The sequence below is a fragment of the Leiobunum rupestre genome, chromosome 10 (assembly GCF_980474605.1).
Source record: "Leiobunum rupestre chromosome 10, qqLeiRupe1.1.hap1, whole genome shotgun sequence".
In the NCBI taxonomy this organism is placed as follows: domain Eukaryota; kingdom Metazoa; phylum Arthropoda; class Arachnida; order Opiliones; family Sclerosomatidae; genus Leiobunum; species Leiobunum rupestre.
The window spans coordinates 15,428,211-15,448,238 of NC_143393.1; the positions used below are offsets into that span (position 1 = coordinate 15,428,211).

The 20,028-nt window shown below is 37.8% G+C and overlaps 1 protein-coding gene across 2 annotated transcripts in view; it reads right to left on the reverse strand.

Annotated features, from left to right (window-relative positions):
- Positions 1-20,028, reverse strand: part of LOC149924824 (uncharacterized) — a 557,796-nt gene that overhangs the window by 164,882 nt on the left and 372,886 nt on the right. The window lies entirely within an intron of this gene.

Sequence of the window (20,028 nt, forward strand, 5' to 3'; positions counted from 1 at the left end):
AAAGAAAAGAGAGAAACGTTAGATTACAAACGTTCGTGTTTCATTTCTTAAGGTCCGCGTCGGGGAAGAATCGGCGGGGACACACTACCAGACTATCACGCGTTTCCGGCTACACGATGGGCGTGGTTCACGGACAAATACCGTTTCTATCAGAAACGATCAAGTACAGAAATAAGTGGGAGGACAGCTTGATGGATAGTATAAAAAAAAGACCAATGGTAATACCATTTATGGACAAAATACGGCGTATAGAGGAGACAATCCTCTGGAAACGTCAGCTCCCGAAGAACTCACCAGCCTCTAAAAAATACTAACGACTTAGGCAAAACACGCGGACTTTACCCGCAGCGCCCATTAACGGAAATCCCACTTTACCTTCAACGTTTTTAGATACTAATAATAGCGGAATGGGAGGGATGTATCTATAAGGAACTGAAAACGGAATAATAAGTCCCCCGAGATAGATATCTTATTCTTCGACTCCTCCGACCCACGGCCCTTAATTTATACGGATAATAACTTCACTTTCAATCCAATAATAAGTTATTTTTTGAAAGAGCTTGGTAACAAAAATCCTCGAGATAATTTTACCACGTTGTTATACCTCGAAATCACTCTGTAGGTACGTGGGAGGGAGCGACGAAATATATGCGAAAATGGATCGAAAGAATATGGTTTCCAATTACACGGGTTTTGACTTTGCCAAGGAAAATCTTTTAAACTGGCGGAGGGCTCCGCGTGTCACTCATTTTATCGCCAGAAAAAAAGGAAATTGTAACGTCCATATTAAACAACCGTCTTGAGAATGACAATGAAGGGCATTAGGGAAGAAAATGGAGAAGGGACACTATTAAAAAACGACAAGATTGAATGAGTCATTTCAACCCCGAGTATGCTAATTTGGGTTAATCTAGCTTTCTTGAAATTCTTTCCAATAAAAATTTCAAAAAAATCTTATAAAAAATGTCTAATTTAAGTCGCTTCAAATTTAGGAGTGTAAATTGCTTCAACGACAATAAGGGTTAGGACTACTTGGGATAATATAAAAGATGTAAAAACCACCCGCTAAGAACCATAGACTAATTATTAAGGGCACAATGTTAGCTTAGAGCAACGCCTGACGCCAGGGCTGTGGTGGCGACATTCGCAAATTTGTCTACACACAAATTAGCGTACCATCCCCATTTTATTGGTCTACCGTCAGAACATTGTTCTACTGTCCTCAATTTATTGGTCTACCCTCAGAGCATTGAGCGTACCGTCCCCATTTTATTGGTCTACCGTCAGAACATTGTTCTACCGTCCTCAATTTATTGGTCTACCCTCAGATCATTGAGCGTAACGTCTCCATTTAATTGGTCTAACCTCAGAGCATTGAGCGTAATGTCCCCATTTAATTGGTCTACCATCCTCAATTTACTGGTCTACCCTCAGATCATTGAGCGTAACGTCTCCATTTAATTGGTCTAACCTCAGAGCATTGAGCGTAATGTCCCCATTTAATTGGTCTACCATCCTCAATTTATTGGTCTATCCACAGAGCATTGAGCGTACCGACCCCATTTTATTGGTCTACCGTCAGAACATTGAGCGTACCGCCCTCAATTTATTGGTCTACCGTCAGAACATTGAGCGTAACGATCCTATTTTATTGGTCTACCGTTCTCAACGGTCAGAACATTGAGCGTACCGTCCCAAAAAGAAAACGACGTTTTTAATTCGATAGATCACTCCGTTTTCCACTAAACGTCCATAATCATCCATATCTGTCCCCTTCCTTTTTGGAAATTCAAAACCGGCCAGTTTTCACGTAAATCATAAAATGGGAAAAGCGTAAAGTAGAAAACGCAATGGAGCCCCCAAATGCAGGGCGCTAAAACGCCGCTGGAAATTGAGGGGAAAAGGCTTAAGCTCGAGTTGCGCATTTCGGTCATAAATAAGGCTCTCTAGCAAATGGTATAATTAAAATTGGGGAAGAATCGCGAGAGCTGATATAATTATAGAGCACAGAGTCTGAATATTTGAAAGCGATTACAAACATTTATTAAATTTCCCCTCGGATTTCATTCGGTCGACGACTAGCGGCGGTTTCGACTTTCCAGCCGGGAGAAAATAATTGCCAGTTCTCTTTTACAAGAGCGCCTATTTTATATTTTAGCGGGTATAGAAAATTCTTCGGAATCCATAACTTTCCCGGCTTGATTCCTATCATTAAACCCTCTCCGCGATAGAGAAGAAATAACGACCGAAGTATTCGTATTTCGTTTTCTAGATAGGACGCTTAAAATATTCTATTTTAAGTTTTAAAACCTTAAAATTACCTTACTCCGAAAACTTTCTAACATTTTGAACTCTTAAAAAGAGTGATGAATAAAACGGGATGCTAACAAGGTTGATTGATTTAAAATAATTGGATTTAAATCAATATTTAAATCTCGTAATTTAAAAAAAATCGCAATTATTCAAAGGAGGAATAAAAATAGCAAATAATAGGTTTTAAATAACTTGGCAGCATGACGTCACGCCGTACCTTTAGCTATGGCCGCCATGCTGGTAATCTTTTTTTTTTCAATTAGAAAAAGCATGGGTGACGTATTATATACGTCATACTGCCAAGTCTCTATTCCAATACAAAGCAAAACTGAGAAAACTAAAATATTAAAAAAAACTTCGCATATCAGTTTGAAAAGTATCATTAAAGGAACAGATATTGGTAAACAGTTTAGATAAAAAGAATAATTTTTGAATTTAAATCACAAAATATATTTTAATATATTTCATGAATGTTTAAAAATAATTTTAATTAATAGTTTTATCTCATTTTATGAATGTTTAAAAATAATTTTAATTAGTAGTTTTATCTCATTTTATGAATGTTTAAAAATAATTTTAATTAGTAGTTTTATCTCATTTTATGAATGTTTAAAAATAATTTTAATTAATAGTTTTATCTCATTTTATGAATGTTTAAAAATAATTTTAATTAGTAGTTTTATCTCATTTTATGAATGTTTAAAAATAATTTTAATTAGTAGTTTTATCTCATTTTATGAATGTTTAAAAATAATTTTAATTAGTAGTTTTATCTCATTTTATGAATGTTTAAAAATAATTTTAATTAATAGTTTTATCTCATTTTATGAATGTTTAAAAATAATTTTAATTAGTAGTTTTATCTCATTTTATGAATGTGTAAAAATAGTTTTAATTAATAGTTTAATCTCATTTTATGAATGTTTAAAAATAATTTTAATTAATAGTTTTATCTCATTTTATTAAATAAAAATAGGAATTTAACTAAGCGATCATTTAATTTTAGAAGTAATGTATCCAATTAGGCTGGAAAAGATCCATTATAATTGTTCAAAAATCAAAAATTCAGTAAAATAACAAAACGTTTAATTGGATTTTCCTTAACTAGAGGGTGCTTTATTACAATTAAGTACATACCAAAAGAGTTGACTTTAAAATATTCCGAAGTTTCACCTTTTTCTGGTAAACCTCGAAACATGATTACGCTCCAAAAATCCGTGAATATAATGGGCTTCCCATTTCAAAAGGAAAAGGCTAGTTTGGTACGAGAGGGAGGTTAGGTGGAAAGGATAAAACATGGCTTCTCAAAGATAACAATTTTTTTCTTTCGAAAACAAGGAAACCATAACAAATACACCAACGAAGGTTTATTAAAATTGGATTATAAATAGGCGCCCTTTTGGGAGAAGTATAAAAAAGGGCTAAAGTATTTGGTTGACGAAATGTAAACACGCAACTATGTTTACGTTGAGCTAAAAATTACGTTACCCCGTCCTTTATTCCAAATTGTAAAGCCAATATAGTCAGCGGCGGTATTACGCGTTTATTCGGTTTCGTACGTTTTTACCTTATCCCTACACTCGGTACTAGTAGTTCCGAGTTCGGAATTGAAACGAGCGGAAATAGCCGAAAGGCTCGAGACTAAAATTTAGGCGCGGGTTGCTTCGAGAACTCTAAAAATAAGCGAGGCCCTAAAATTTATTCTAAACACAAAGCGTCGAGTCATCAGGGCAGCGCGTGAGGTCGCGACGTAAAGTTCCTTAACCCTTTTCGAGGGATAAAATTGGAGCTTGGCTTAAGCCTTAAGATATGGCGCAAACAAAAAATTCTTTGTCCGAGCCGTCAAATCGAGAGTCTAGAACTAATGGAAAAATTTCAACTTTTAATTATCATTCCATTAGATAATGAGGTGTGGCCCCTTTTTAAGTTGACTCCGGAACTAATTAAGGGTAAAAGCAACAAGGCCTACGAAAAATTTCGCCTTGTTGGCTACAATTAAAAAGACAAGGGCGTTTTCGGAATAGCCTTTCTAATTAATTGGGAACAAGAAAATATGACAAAAAGACGCTTTCGCTTGGCCAGAAGGGACGCGGAAATCATTACCGCCGCTCGGCCAATCGATGCCGCCTCGACCGACACACGGGCACGCGCGCGCTTGAAATATGGCAAATTCGTTTCATACTTGTCAATTTATGGTGATTTGGCTCATTCGTTTCCCCGCTACCGTCAAAAATGGGCTCGAATTTAATATATTACTACGGCTTACAATCATTATCAACTGGCGGGGAGCCAAATTAAGTCCCTCCCTCTGGAGAATATTTATTGATACGGTACGGGACAATTATTACTTTTGACTTTGGCCGGTTTCTGCGCTGTTATTTGGGGGAGATTCCACGCTTGTTACGCTTACCAGACAAACACTTTGGAGTAATTAAAAAAAAGTCACATTGAACCTAAATAAGTTACTTCTTTAATATCGTCCGGACAAGCGTGGTGACCAAAGCGCCATCTATTATCAGTAAAGTTCAATGCTAAAATTGAAAGTTTAAATACCTTTTTTAATTTTCTACTCCTTTGAAAGAGTATTATCCATATTTTAAATAAACTATCTAAATAAATTGCGTTTAATAATAATAATAATAATCAGCTAGGCTATTTAACCTTTGACTCAAGTCATCTAGCAACGTTTAATGCCTTTAAACCCGGTGGCACTTACTATTACCATAAGTCTATATTATTGTTCTATAAGTTTGTCACTTTGGGGAATATTTTAATGAGAACTAGTAACGGAGTGACGTCATCCCAAGAAAAAATCTCCCCCTAGCGAACCGCTGTCAAAGGCTACGTGTGACGCGATAGCAAGCGGACGCAAAACGGCGACGAAGACCGTAATGCAGTCTGTCTTGCGAATAGCTCTCAGTAAAACATCTGCATGTGAAGAATAGGAAGGTTTTATACTCTTATGCTATTACCATTAACCTCAGTTTTTATGGAAACAGGAAACCGAAGAGCTCGGGGGGAAAGCCCCTTTAACCAGTGACTAGAAAACTTGCAAACTCAACGCGGAACGACTTATAACGAGTTTTAATTTAAGGTAAACTCGAATACTATTATCCGCTAGTTCTAAAAAAAGTAACATCATCGAGGGAGACGTAGAGGATTAAGATGGGGTAGTTATACGTCAATGAGGTCCGCGGGTATAATACGTTGTCCGATACCGGAAATGGCTAAATGTCCGTCACTGCGGGCTCTGCCTTATAGGGAGCTAGTATCCGCTTGTAACGGGGCTGGCATTTACTCTCTCATTAAGCAGATTAGGCGATTATAATAATAGTTTCTCAACGTTTGCATTGGCCAATAATTATCTCTCTCACACCGCTGAGAATATCTACAAGCCTATCCAATTTCCCTAAATAATCAATTCCTCAATTCGTCGAACGTTGAACGTTATCGACTTTCATAAAGAGGTCGTAAGAATTCTTGTTAAAAAAAATCAGTGTCTAGGTTTTCTGATGGATGCTGTTAACATCTTTATCCGTCAGTCAAGTGCCAATGGGTGCTGACATCAACGCGTCGCTCAATCCGAGGGATGGGATGTGATCCCGTGGATTTATCCTAAATCTTTTAGTCGGTAGTGAAGAAAAAGTATTTGTTTTTAACCAAATATAAAATCTTTTCCGTCTAGAAAACCTCAAAACAAACGAGTAACGAATGATCGTCGTTTCAACCGTTAAACAGGGGCGTAGGAACCAGGGGGGCAGGGGGGCAATGCCCCTCCCTAGAATTTTGCCGGGAGGGGCAACTAATGTTATTGCCCCCTCCAACATTTTGGTCTGTTGAAATCTTCAAAAGGCTCAAATGCTCATTTTAAACGCGTATAAAGCTTATAGAACCACAACTATGTTAAATTTTCAGTCTTTTCCCACCAATTCACATAGAAGTCAAAATTACACGTGCACTCGGAGAAGCTACACTCCATTAAAAATTCAAAACCATTCTTTAGACCCCTTTTCGTCTCTCTTTGCCCCCTCCAACTTCTAGAACGTTCCTACGCCCCTGCCGTTAAAGAAGGACTGTCACCAAAACCAAAATTTACGAGGTTTGTTTACAGTAAGATAGAAAATATATTAATAATTATGTCCCTGAAATTTTATAGTTATTGGAAAAGTATTTAAAAAGCTTAGCTACTTTTTCCGCAACTTACATCAAACGGCTCCAAAAATTACTTAAGAAATCGCAGTTGATCCTACGTTCAGCGCCAAAAGAATGAAGCGGCAAAAATTTGAGAAAGGGCGGCGTGTAAGGCATTTTAAAAACACGATAAACTACAATCTACGAATATAACTAGGTTAAAAAGCCAAGGAGAATGTCGTAGCAGACGGCAGTTCCGACCGAGAAACGAAAAAACCGGGGAAAACATATTTCGTTCACGAGATGGCGCTGCAGGTAGGTTCAACCAAGCGGTTCTGAGATTCTTTGGTTGCTTATAATAAATAAAATACTGGAAATATTAACATGAAATTTTTTGTATAACCATTTTCGGACGTCCTCTATCGATTTAAATGGTTTTTAACCAATTTTAGGGTACTGCCAGTTCTCCTTTAAGATAAATTAAATTGCTATCCCATAAATTTATTTAAATCTTCTCTAAATTAAGTTATTCTTCGGCGTCTCCGTCAAGGAATGAGGGAGTACTTTTTCCTAAGCAGCGTCTCTGGAAATGTATCGATCGATAGAGGTGGCGGTACTAGCCGCATCTTCTATATTTGCGCTTGCTTAACTTATTTCTTCGAATGAAGTCAAATAGACAGCGCAGTCCAAGCAGGGACATCCCGACGCCTTCGTCTCCATTTCGGAGCGAGTGTGGCTCGCGGTATAGCTCCGGTGACGGGCTAAAGTGCCTTTGGAAAACGAGGCTGGCGACTGGGGGAAATTGCCGTTTCAAATGTCTTCCATAGAGAATAGACGACTTTGGAAGAGAGATAGAGAGAGGTTCGTCCGTTTGCGTTTTATTGAAAAAACAAGACTTTATTTTTCCTTTCGCTACTATATTCGATGGGGTCCCTAGAGTCGAGCAGCGACTGTCGAAGTGGCGCTGACTGTACGCGTCTTCTCTTTTAGTTCTAGTCAATTAAACTGCTGTTGTTCTAGCCCGAAGTATTATACACTCGGCGGGCGGAAGAGAGGGAGGAGTTAATGGTTTGATATTGAGGGTGTGGTCGCTCTTATTAAAGGGGAACGGCCAAGATTTAACCAGTTAGATAACCCTATAGCCCATTAAAAACTAATATTTATGGCGAAAACCGCATCAAAAAATATTGAGTGGTAAAATTTTAATAAAATAAAGAAATTTCGGGAAATCGAAAAGCGCGCGTCCGCCGCGACACCTGGTGAGAAGTCGGTGAGACAGAAAAACAACGTAAAAGCGCGCGCTGCTGAAGACGCGAAAAATATGTTTTGCACGCGCGGCGCGTTTCAGTTATAAGAGACCTAAGCCTAAATTTTAAAAGTTCGGATAGTCGCAAATTGCTCATACGGGGTTAGGGGCGCTGGCGGCCGCCCCTAAGATGGCGGCGAAAATTCAAACCCAAACACCTGGCGTTATTTTTCTTTTCAACTTTTTGGGCCAAAAGCTATTTTTTCAAGACAAAAAAAGGTACGTGTTAGTATATTGAACGTCTTGTTAATCTTTTGATACGGAAATAAGGCCATATTTGGAAAAGCTTGGCCGTTCCCCTTTAAAATAACAAATCGAACTTCTCCCGAAAAAAAATCAAACTTAAGAGCAACCAACACAACACTCCACACAAGGAGAACGCAACCCGTCAAAAGTCGCGCATTTTCTCGCGTACATTTTTCATTGGTTAGACGCTTTAGCGCCTGCTGCCGTCGGAAGGGGGAAATTCGGAAATTGTCTTCCCCCTTTCCGTAAAACGTTCAGCGTAAACGCTCGTCCAATGAAAATTGTACACAACACTGCCTTAGCGTGTTTAAACGCTAGCTGCGTTCTCCTTGTGATCAAACTAAAGCCGTCTAGATTCAATTTCTCTAAAACATTTGTTTTTTTTTTAATATTTTCATAAATATTAATGACATATTAGATATAATATTTTCTAGCGTTGGAAGTCGGAACATTTTCCGAAAAGCGACTGAAGCCATTTTTCCGAAAAAAATAAAAAAAGTTTTCATTCCATGATTAGTCTAATATATTGTTTGCAAATTTAAATAAAGTTTCGCCTCATTTCTTCGAATCTAAAAGTGAAACTAAACCTCTAGACTACTTTAAACTGATTAACAATGTAACATTATTAATGTTTTGTAATATGTTATTAGACATTTTATATCGATAAAAAGTTAAAACATTAAAAAACCTTAAAAAGTAATTATGTTTGCGGAAAAATATCTGAAAATGATATTTCCGGAAAATTAACAACTCTAATATTTTCCATACTTTCTGGTGTTTTTTCTTCTTTGGAAGTTCGCTAAAATAACAATCAGTAAAGGGTTTATGGCGTGTAAAAATTAAATTTATAGATGGGGAAATTCCAGTTCATTAACTCATCTAGAAATTAGTTAATTCAAAATTGAATTTTTCAAATAGAGGCTGCAATAGCCGGAAATATTATCCATTCCCAAATAGTAAATCAAATCAAAACATAAGGACCTTTACAGGGGCCCGTCCTTTAAAAAGAAAGCAAGTGGGAGAGGAGGGCGGATCGGGATAGAATCCATCATAAAAAATAGATCTCTTGAAATATACAAAGGTCAATTTATATAGAAGTATCATGTTGGAAATAAAATATTTAGGAAAAACGATTTTCTCCTCATAGAAAAGATGCGACGGGGTCGTATTGAGAGATTTAGACGAGTAGGGGGGGTCAGAAAACCCTCTGGTTTGGAGGGGAGGGGATAGCCCCCCCCCCCCGCTTGAATAAAATGGGAATGGAGGCAATCAGAAAAACACAAAAGGGATTCCATTTCGAAATCGCATTCAAGAGCGCGGAAGAGGGTATCGATTCTCTCTATCTGGTCCGCGTCCCCTTTTTAGGCGCCCGAATAGATCTGATGGACAGTTTACCAAATCCCTATTCAAGCCGGACCTTCTCTCTTTTCAGACGAAATAGATTTGGAGAGCCTCTATATAGGCCCGTTCACAAAACGCTGACAAACCCGAACGAGTGTATACTTTACCGTTGCGAGATAACAATATATATATATATATATATATATATATATATATATATATATATATATATATATTCCTATTATTCCTAAAACATATTGGAAGGTGGTCTTCGTCTTGCCGGCTGGACTCGAGAATGGACTGTAGTAATAGGTTTGTCAAGCAATTTTATACACGTTAGGGTTCTCGTTTATACGGATACAATGGGACAGAAATCTATTAGTGACCGTTCTTCAAATAATCAAGGGATTTGTGTGGTTTCATAAAGGGTGCTTATGATAAGTCGGATACAAATTCAGAAATGGTCCTTAGACATTTTTGTTTTGTTATTTTATGTCAGGTTATCATTTTTAGTGAACCTATGGCCAACTCAAAAAGCTCCCTTAGCGGTTGGATTTTCGTCTGCTTAAAAAACGAAAATCCAGCTCTTCTTAAACCATGAATGTATTTGTATATGCTTAGGGAGATTGACTATGGCATCATGGGTAATTAAAGAGTAAGTTGCAAATTATTCGTTACCGCCTTAATTTTGTTATTAAACGAAGCGCTTAAGAATATAGTACCCAAATATAAAGTTTCGTAGTTAATTGGAAATAATTAGTAGAACGCCAAAACAATTTGAATTTTAGCGCGGTGATTGACGTCAATGGCTACAAGTTATTTCTCATTGAGTTTAGGCTTGGATACAAAATGTAGACGCTACTGATTCCGTAGCCGATTCCGAAAAATCTCCTTTAGAATTATGTGGGTGCTTACACGTTTTTAAAAACACGCACTCACGCTTATCCTTTAGAGCGCGCGCTAAATTGGCATCGCCAGATTATCTAGCGAGGAGATTACAAGAATCATCTTGGTAGGAAAGTAGGGACTATGTAATCTACCAGATGCAGTTTGAAAAATTCAGACAGAACCATAGTCCATGACGTCACAAATTAGGCGCGATAAAATTATCGTTCAAAATAAAAGCAGCCATGGGGGCTGCACGTAAATTTAATTTAAATATCACATAAACTTAACGACGACATTTCATCAAGTGAATTACATTTTTGGAAAACCCCTCATCAAATGAACGAGAAAAGTATAAAGTAGTTAAGTATCTATTCCAAAAATCTATTTGCAACTTACTAATTGAACATATTTGTTGAATACAAAATTACGCAAACGACTAAAAGTGTGAAAAACTAAAACCTTTACAACTGAATTGAATTACTCATTCAATCCAACCTGGATTAAATTTGACTTTGGCTAAAAGCTAAAAATAGTCCAATAACAATTTATTCAAGCTATATCGTAAAATGAAAGAACTGTACGTAAGAGTTTAAATTGGGTCGAAAATAGGCAAGTCACGTGGCTGCAACACACAAGCCACTGCGGCGGCAATCAGAGTCATGAAAAAAGAACTTGTAGGAAAGCCGAACTACGGTCGCGGGGGGGCTCTAGCAACCGAGTTAAATTGATATTCGATGCGTAGATAGATGGAGGCTGAGATGTAACCCTGTATCGTAGCCATTTCGTCTCGGGTAACAGTTCGTGAAGAGAGAGCGAGAGATAGAGAAAAAGCGCCAAATAGCCGCAGCCACCTGCTCACCGGAACACACCAGCAAAATAAAATGCCAGAGGTAGAGCCCTCACGTTACCGAACGGTTAAGATACGAGCGGGAACGGTGTAAAGTCTATCCACACTTTGGTCGCGACGATGACGTCCGGTGAGAAAAAGATAATAAGGAACGCGCGAGATTCTCCGTCCGCCGTCGGGTGGCGCTGATAGAGCGTGGGAGGGGGATGACGAGGAGGTTGCCAATGAGAGAAGGAGAGAAAAAACAATTCTTTATTGCGTTCCCGGATATCGATAACAACCGGGTGCCCCGTATACGGCAATGCCTCGCCACCATCTTGCACACGGACGGACTGTGGGTTGTATAAAGGGAAAAGATTGCCCATCAAGAATTGCTAGTTGATTGGCGGAGATGAGGCCGAGTGGAGAGCGGGGAAAGATATCTCTCTCTTTATTAAAACCTTTCATCAAAGTCCGAAGACGGGTCTGGCCAACCGAGAAACGAACGGAAGTTGAATACCTAAGCCTCGGTTCCTATACCACGTATAATATATAATAATCCAATGTTTCGTCGATAATAAAAACGGCGGAAAATAGCGGACAAGGTTAGTTATCTATTTGAAAAGCATCGCTCCTGGTAGTTAACCGCTTGATAGTACATCGGAGTAAGGCGGTTGGAACACTTCTACCGGCGCTTGGTCTATTTTTCACCTACTTAAGATAAAAGAGACGGATCTTGAAGAAGGAACGTCAGAAACGAATGGGGATACATAAATTTAACAATTTTGACAGTGCATTTCTATATAAATATACTTTTAGCGTGTTTTTAGTAAAAGAATATCTAAAACGCTGAAGTAATTTATTACCTTTTTTGAAACTCGGAGGGTGAAAGGTTTCAGCGTTTCTTCAGAAAGCCGCGGAATATTTGCGGATAAAAAGGGGGAAAAATAACAGCAGTGAGAGAAGCGAGGGAAAAATGGAAGTGGTACGAATAAAAAACAAGACAAAAAATAGATTCTCGTTAATAATGGAAACACGGCTTTCGTCATCTCCTAAAAATTGGAAATGGAGGCGAGCTGCAAACGATAAGCTTATTTTTCCCAATGCGCGCCTGGAACAATCTGAGAAAACCGAGCTCGCTTCAAAAACATTCCCCGAAAAAGGAGGAGAGGAAGAATAAAATAACTGGGGGAAAGAACACCAGAACAAGCCCGTCACGGAAGGACAAAGTTTCACTTCACGCGAACGCCTTTATTACTCTCGTTTGAGGGGCTAGTCACTCCGCGTAATCGGTGTACAAACCCGTACCTTTGACTGTACTCATGAGATTACGCGTAGTCTTTACCTGATCTGTACCTTAATCAGTGTTGTGTACAGTCTATCGGACAGTGGTCAGCCCCTCACTCTCATTATTCTAAAAATGGAATAATCCTATACTAGGAGTGGCTAGCACTTTCGCCTCGTAGCAAGAGAAGCCGGGTTCAATTACCGCTTGTGGCACTGGGTGAAAACTCGGAACCACTCCTTCCGCGTTATAGTAAGGGTAGGGAGCTGTTGGCTCGCGTGGAATGAAAAACTTGCCACAACCATCCTACGTATTGTAACCCGGCCACCTGTTTAAAGGCATTAAAAGTCGCTAGAGGACGTGGGCCTAAAGTGGTGCCTTGGGTATTAGACTAGCTGATTATTATATTATTAGTACGGGCTTTAAAGTAATTAGCGCTATGTTAAACCTGTTGGTGAATTTACGCTATCGATAAGAAATGTGGATCTTTATTCTTCCTAGAACAGCGGTTCCCAAAAGGTGTTCCGCGGAACCCGTAAGGAAACTATCCCTTTAATACGCCGTAAGGAAACTATCCCTTTAATACGCCGTAAGGAAACTATCCCTTTAATACGCCGTAAGGAAACTATCCCTTTAATACGCCGTAAGGAAACTATCCCTTTAATACGCCGTAAGGAAACTATCCCTTTAATACGCCGTAAGGAAACTATCCCTTTAATACGCCGTAAGGAAACTATCCCTTTAATACGCCGTAAGGAAACTATCCCTTTAATACGCCGTAAGGAAACTATCCCTTTAATACGCCGTAAGGAAACTATCCCTTTAATACGCCGTAAGGAAACTATCCCTTTAACACGCCGTAAGGAAACTATCCCTTTAACACGGCGTAAGGAAACTATCCCTTTAATACGCCGTAAGGAAACTATCCCTTTAATACGCCGTAAGGAAACTATCCCTTTAATACGCCGTAAGGAAACTATCCCTTTAATACGCCGTAAGGAAACTATCCCTTTAACACGCCGTAAGGAAACTATCCCTTTAACACGCCGTAAGGAAACTATCCCTTTAACACGCCGTAAGGAAACTATCCCTTTAACACGCCGTAAGGAAACTATCCCTTTAATACGCCGTAAGGAAACTATCCCTTTAACACGCCGTAAGGAAACTATCCCTTTAACACGGCGTAAGGAAACTATCCCTTTAACACGCCGTAAGGAAACTATCCCTTTAACACGCCGTAAGAAAACTATCCCTTTAACACGCCGTAAGAAAACTATCCCTTTAATACGCCGTAAGGAAACTATCCCTTTAACACGCCGTAAGGAAACTATCCCTTTAATACGCCGTAAGGAAACTATCCCTTTAACACGCCGTAAGGAAACTATCCCTTTAATACGCCGTAAGGAAACTATCCCTTTAACACGCCGTAAGGAAACTATCCCTTTAACACGCCGTAAGGAAACTATCCCTTTAACACGCCGTAAGGAAACTATCCCTTTAACACGCCGTAAGAAAACTATCCCTTTAACACGCCGTAAGAAAACTATCCCTTTAACACGCCGTAAGGAAACTATCCCTTTAACACGGCGTAAGAAAACTATCCCTTTAACACGGCGTAAGGAAACTATCCCTTTAACACGCCGTAAGGAAACTATCCCTTTAACACGGCGTAAGGAAACTATCCCTTTAACACGCCGTAAGGAAACTATCCCTTTAACACGGCGTAAGGAAACTATCCCTTTAACACGGCGTAAGGAAACTATCCCTTTAACACGCCGTAAGGAAACTATCCCTTTAACACGGCGTAAGGAAACTATCCCTTTAACACGGCGTAAGGAAACTATCCCTTTAACACGCCGTAAGGAAACTATCCCTTTAACACGCCGTAAGGAAACTATCCCTTTAACACGCCGTAAGGAAACTATCCCTTTAACACGCCGTAAGAAAACTATCCCTTTAACACGCCGTAAGAAAACTATCCCTTTAACACGCCGTAAGGAAACTATCCCTTTAACACGGCGTAAGAAAACTATCCCTTTAACACGGCGTAAGGAAACTATCCCTTTAACACGCCGTAAGGAAACTATCCCTTTAACACGGCGTAAGGAAACTATCCCTTTAACACGCCGTAAGGAAACTATCCCTTTAACACGGCGTAAGGAAACTATCCCTTTAACACGGCGTAAGGAAACTATCCCTTTAACACGCCGTAAGGAAACTATCCCTTTAACACGGCGTAAGGAAACTATCCCTTTAACACGGCGTAAGGAAACTATCCCTTTAACACGCCGTAAGGAAACTATCCCTTTAACACGGCGTAAGGAAACTATCCCTTTAACACGCCGTAAGGAAACTATCCCTTTAACACGGCGTAAGGAAACTATCCCTTTAACACGGCGTAAGGAAACTATCCCTTTAACACGCCGTAAGGAAACTATCCCTTTAACACGGCGTAAGGAAACTATCCCTTTAACACGCCGTAAGGAAACTATCCCTTTAACACGCCGTAAGAAAACTATCCCTTTAACACGCCGTAAGGAAACTATCCCTTTAACACGGCGTAAGGAAACTATCCCTTTAACACGGCGTAAGGAAACTATCCCTTTAACACGCCGTAAGGAAACTATCCCTTTAACACGCCGTAAGAAAACTATCCCTTTAACACGCCGTAAGGAAACTATCCCTTTAACACGGCGTAAGGAAACTATCCCTTTAACACGCCGTAAGGAAACTATCCCTTTAACACGGCGTAAGGAAACTATCCCTTTAACACGCCGTAAGGAAACTATCCCTTTAACACGCCGTAAGGAAACTATCCCTTTAACACGGCGTAAGGAAACTATCCACACGATTGTAATACCTTCCAACAGAAACTAGAGTCGGGCGCATCCGACAATTCGTAAGTATGGAGAAAATAGAAGCCCACCTTCATTCCTAAAAAACTATAGTCTCGATTCGAAGGAGAGAGAGAGAAAAAACCGAGAACGCGAGTCTGGAAATATAAACGAAAACGGAATAAGAATGGAAAAGAACGAGGTTGGAATTGATATAGAAGACGACTAAAAATTCAGCCCGTCTATCTCGTATTGAAGATGGGCGGGGGGGGGGGGGGGCGCAGAGATTACGGGGAGGGAAGGCCCTCTATCGACGAAAGGAGGCAACACAACGCGAGGGCTCAAATCGGGATTTTTGGCAGGTAGATAGAGAATACGGTTATTTGCTGAAAATATACGGAAGGATTTATGAAGGAAACGTGTACGGTTTTGAGTGGGCTTCGCGGAAAACATGCCTCCGCGAGAAAAAGCCGCTATACACGGAGAAAGAAGAATTTCAAAATATACGGATTATTTTAACTTTTCGGCGTTTTCTTTAAGTAAAAGAAAGCCAAAGGTTTTATTTATTCGAGGCTTCAAACAAAAACTTGTTCCAAAAACCAACGCCCATTTTTTTTCGTTGTTTTTGCTTTGTTTCATATAAGAATATGGGAGATGAAAACTATGGCGTTACCAACATTTAAAAAAAAACACGTTAGGAATTTTTCAATGGAATATTCTCATACCGTTTCGTACAATCTAATACCAGGAAATTATTTATGGACACATTTGGATTTTAAACTACGTTGAATGCTGAGGTAACCCGTATTTATAAATTAATTTGTTGCCGCCGTAGAAAAATGGAAGACGTTCATCGGGAAGATAAACTAACCATTAAATGGATTTAAAAAATATAATCATTATTCACTTATTATGTTCTTCACGAAACTGGTCTAATTACGCATTAATTCGAACATTTAGATAGTTAAAAAACAGCCAATGAAATCGGTAGGGGTGTGCAAAATATTTGGTTAGACCAAATAATTCGATCGAATACCAAATCGAATAGCACTTGGGAAAGTTCGCGAATATTTGTTTTTCTTGATCAAATAGTCGAATATTCGAAAAGATAAGAAAAAGGTATTTGGTATTTTCAAATAGTTTGCAAACTGGTCGAATAACCGCGGGTCTTTTTCTAATTTGTTGAGTTTCGAGGCCATCAGAGGAGAACGTTGGGGTAGTTAAACTTTAAAAATGTGAATTTTAAATATTGTTTGTAAAAGTTTTCTTTGAAAAAGTTTTGTTTTATAGTTTAAATTTAACTAAAATAAAATATATATTATACATTTGGTTTAGTATTTTACTATTGCAAGTAAAATGAACAGTGATTTCAATTACTTTTTAGTTTTTGACAAATATGCAAACTATTTGGTTATTTCAAAACCAAATACGTCGAATTTTTTGGTATTCGAAATACTTTTTCGTATTTGATCAGTTAACTGGCTTAAAATTTTTCTCTAAAAATATTCGACCAGATTATTTGACGTTATAAATATTCGATTTGGTATTTGACGTGTCTTGAAAAAAAATATTTGATATTCGATTCGATCCCCACAAAATGGTATTTGCACACCTCTAGAAATCAGTTGATTTCTATTTAAGCCTAAGTTTGATAATGAGTGTGGTAGATTCAAATATCGCGGCAAGACTAAAATATTTGGATATTTCTGGAGGATAAAATATTATTTAGTCAGCTAAATATAAAAATACTTTCTACGTAGCGAAATAAACATAATTCCTATTACGTCTAACCTCTGCTAGTACCTTATAGTCGTCCATAAAAGAGATAAGCGATGGTGATAGGGTAAAGTTTTTTCCTCGTTCTCTAAATACGTTTACCCTGGCCATCCGTTCGGGACCCGGGACACTAATTGGTGTCTTAATTGTTTGGATTAGGAACGGGGAAATTCAAAGTTCGGATAGGGGGAGCTCCGAGAGAAAAAGGTGTACTTTTTCCGCTCTCTTCGTTTTTCGAGATTGAATTACCGGGGAAGGGAGGGATTCTAGTTCTCCGGTTGTTCGATCCATACGGAGACAACACTATAAAAAAGAAGGTTTCCATCCTCGACGTTAAATTGCCTGGACACCATTATTCTGTACCGGCGAACTTTCAAGTAGACTAGAGATTTCAAGTAAGCTGACGTACGATCGATTCTTAGGCAGACCCTCAATTAGGATTTATTCTTTTATATAAAAAATATACCACTCAGGATGTCCACAACAAATCAAAATTTTCTTTTTTGAAATGGATTGAATTCGAAGTCAAGCGTCCCATAAGTGAAAAACACATTTGTTGCTTTTAGGTGCATTTTCAAATTTTAACCATGACGTGTTATGACGCATTTTGTCAATTAACGACCTAGCTTGTTTGACGCATTTATATATTTTTTTTCCATGACACTTTCTGCTGAATTTTCCTTTGACGGACTTTGTGCATCAATTTTGTGCCCATTTTTCATGACGTATTTCGGAAACAATTTTAAAACCTTTTCGAGGTGACGCATTTTTAAAACATTCTTCAGTTTTCGAAATTACTCAAATATGGAATAATTTTTCTAATTTTCGAGATGACGCATATTGGAATAATTTTTCCAATTTTCGAGATGACGCATATTGGAATAATTTTTCCAATTTTCCAGATGACGCATATTGGAATAATTTTTCCAATTTTCCAGATGACGCATATTGGAATAATTTTTCCAATTTTCGAGATGACGCATATTGGAATAATTTTTCCAATTTTCGAGATGACGCATATTGGAATAATTTTTCCAATTTTCGAGATGACGCATATTGGAATAATTTTTCCAATTTTCGAGATGACGCATATTGGAATATTTTTTCCAATTTTCGAGATGACGCATATTGGAATCATTTTTCCAATTTTCGAGATGACGCATATTGGAATCATTTTTCCAATTTTCCAGATGACGCATATTGGAATCATTTTTCCAATTTTCGAGATGATGCATATTGGAATAATTTTTCCTATTTTCGAGATGACGCATATTGGAATAATTTTTCCAATTTCCGAGATGACGCATATTGTAATAATTTTTCCAATTTTCCAAATGACGCATATTGGAATAATTTTTCCAATTTTCGAGATGACACATTTTGGACGTATTTTTAAAATATCCATGCTAACGCATAATGGAAACTTTATTAAAATTGTGGTGATTACGTAAATTATGGGGTCCTTTTCTCAATGTTCTCCTTAGTGAATAAGTATAACCTTCAACCCAAGCGTTCAAGAGATTTGGAGACATTTCTAACATCACATATCCTAAATTTTATAAAACGCCATTTCGTTGTAAGAGTATCCATTGCATGTAAAAAGACGGTAAAATAGTTCGATGATTCCGAAAATAAAAAATTCAGTTTGATGCTTTTAAAGGGGGTCAGAAAAAAAGAGCATATGTTTAATGGGCGCCGAGTTTTTAATGCACTTAAAGAAAGTCTTCAAGCAAGCGCGCCAGTATAAAATTTTCAAAGTAAACTCTCTCTCTCTCTAGCAGCCCCCGTCGGCAGTTGTAACAGGATGAACGGGAACATTCTTCCCGTCCTCCATTAGATAGTATTAAATAATAAAAAATGTTAATGCGCCAGGACTCCCTCGCTCTTTTATTCTCAAGCCGCGCGTAAAGTTTTAAACCATAATAAACATAAAAACCTCGCGATGTTATATTCCGGGTAGCCTCCGCGACGGTACAACCGGCTCGTTCTTCCTGCAGCCAAATTTTATTTTAGCTTTTTTTTAGTTTTTTTTTATTTCCATCTAAGTTACTCGCTGGCGTAGCGTCCGCGTAAAAAGAATTTTGCTAGTCCCCGCTAATACCGGAAAAAGGTATATAACAACGGCTACGCTACTAGGGTTTCTCTTTCGAGTAAAATCCTCTTAGAGCCGGGCTTACAGGACGTACGACTCATTTGGGACATGACGCAAATTTGATTGGGATATGGCTCCGCGGCTTCTACTTCGAAGAAGTCCAGTTAATGACAAGTCGATTTCTTCTTCAGAGATATTTTTATAGCTTACGTTTCATTTTCGAAAATAAACTAAAAATAGATAGTTCAAATATACAGGTTTTGTATTCCAACAATGAGGAAAATCCAACTAGAAGGCTATATTTAATACATGGTCATTTGGAGTATTTCTTTAAAAGCTTTTTTATTAAATTTTCTAATTATAATTTTATAATAATATTTTTGATTGGATATTATTTACAACTTATCCAAATCAATTGTTGGGTTAAGTCTAAATTTTAAGAGATTATGAAGTAAATATTAAATATTACAAAGATGAAATTATTATATAATTAAAGTTAGGGTAAGTTAAATCAATTAATTTTTAATAAAAATTGAAAGCCATTTTTCATTTGAAAGTTCATATAAGGGCAAAGAGTAAAATAACAGTAATTTGTCGTCAAAAAATTCAAAACGCAGTAGTTGTTCGGTGTTTCATTAAATCGATATGAGATTTGAATCAGTTTGTGTTTTGTTTCATAAAATATCTTATATTATACTGTGAAACTTTTTTCGATGCATATATGATATTACCCTTAACACTTTCAACACTTATAAACATGTCCTAATCATTATATTTTACTTTACGATAAATCATTTAAAAGCTGAGCCTATAGAAACGTTCATAATTTAATTCATCCTAGCAAGTCAATACAGACCAAACCTTAGTGAATAGTTACCCCATCTATGTCCAGATTCTAGTACTAATCATTCACCAGGTTTCACTTTAAATTATAAATTGTTAAGCAATGGGTTTCTTGTACACTTTAATATAATTTATAAATATAACCAC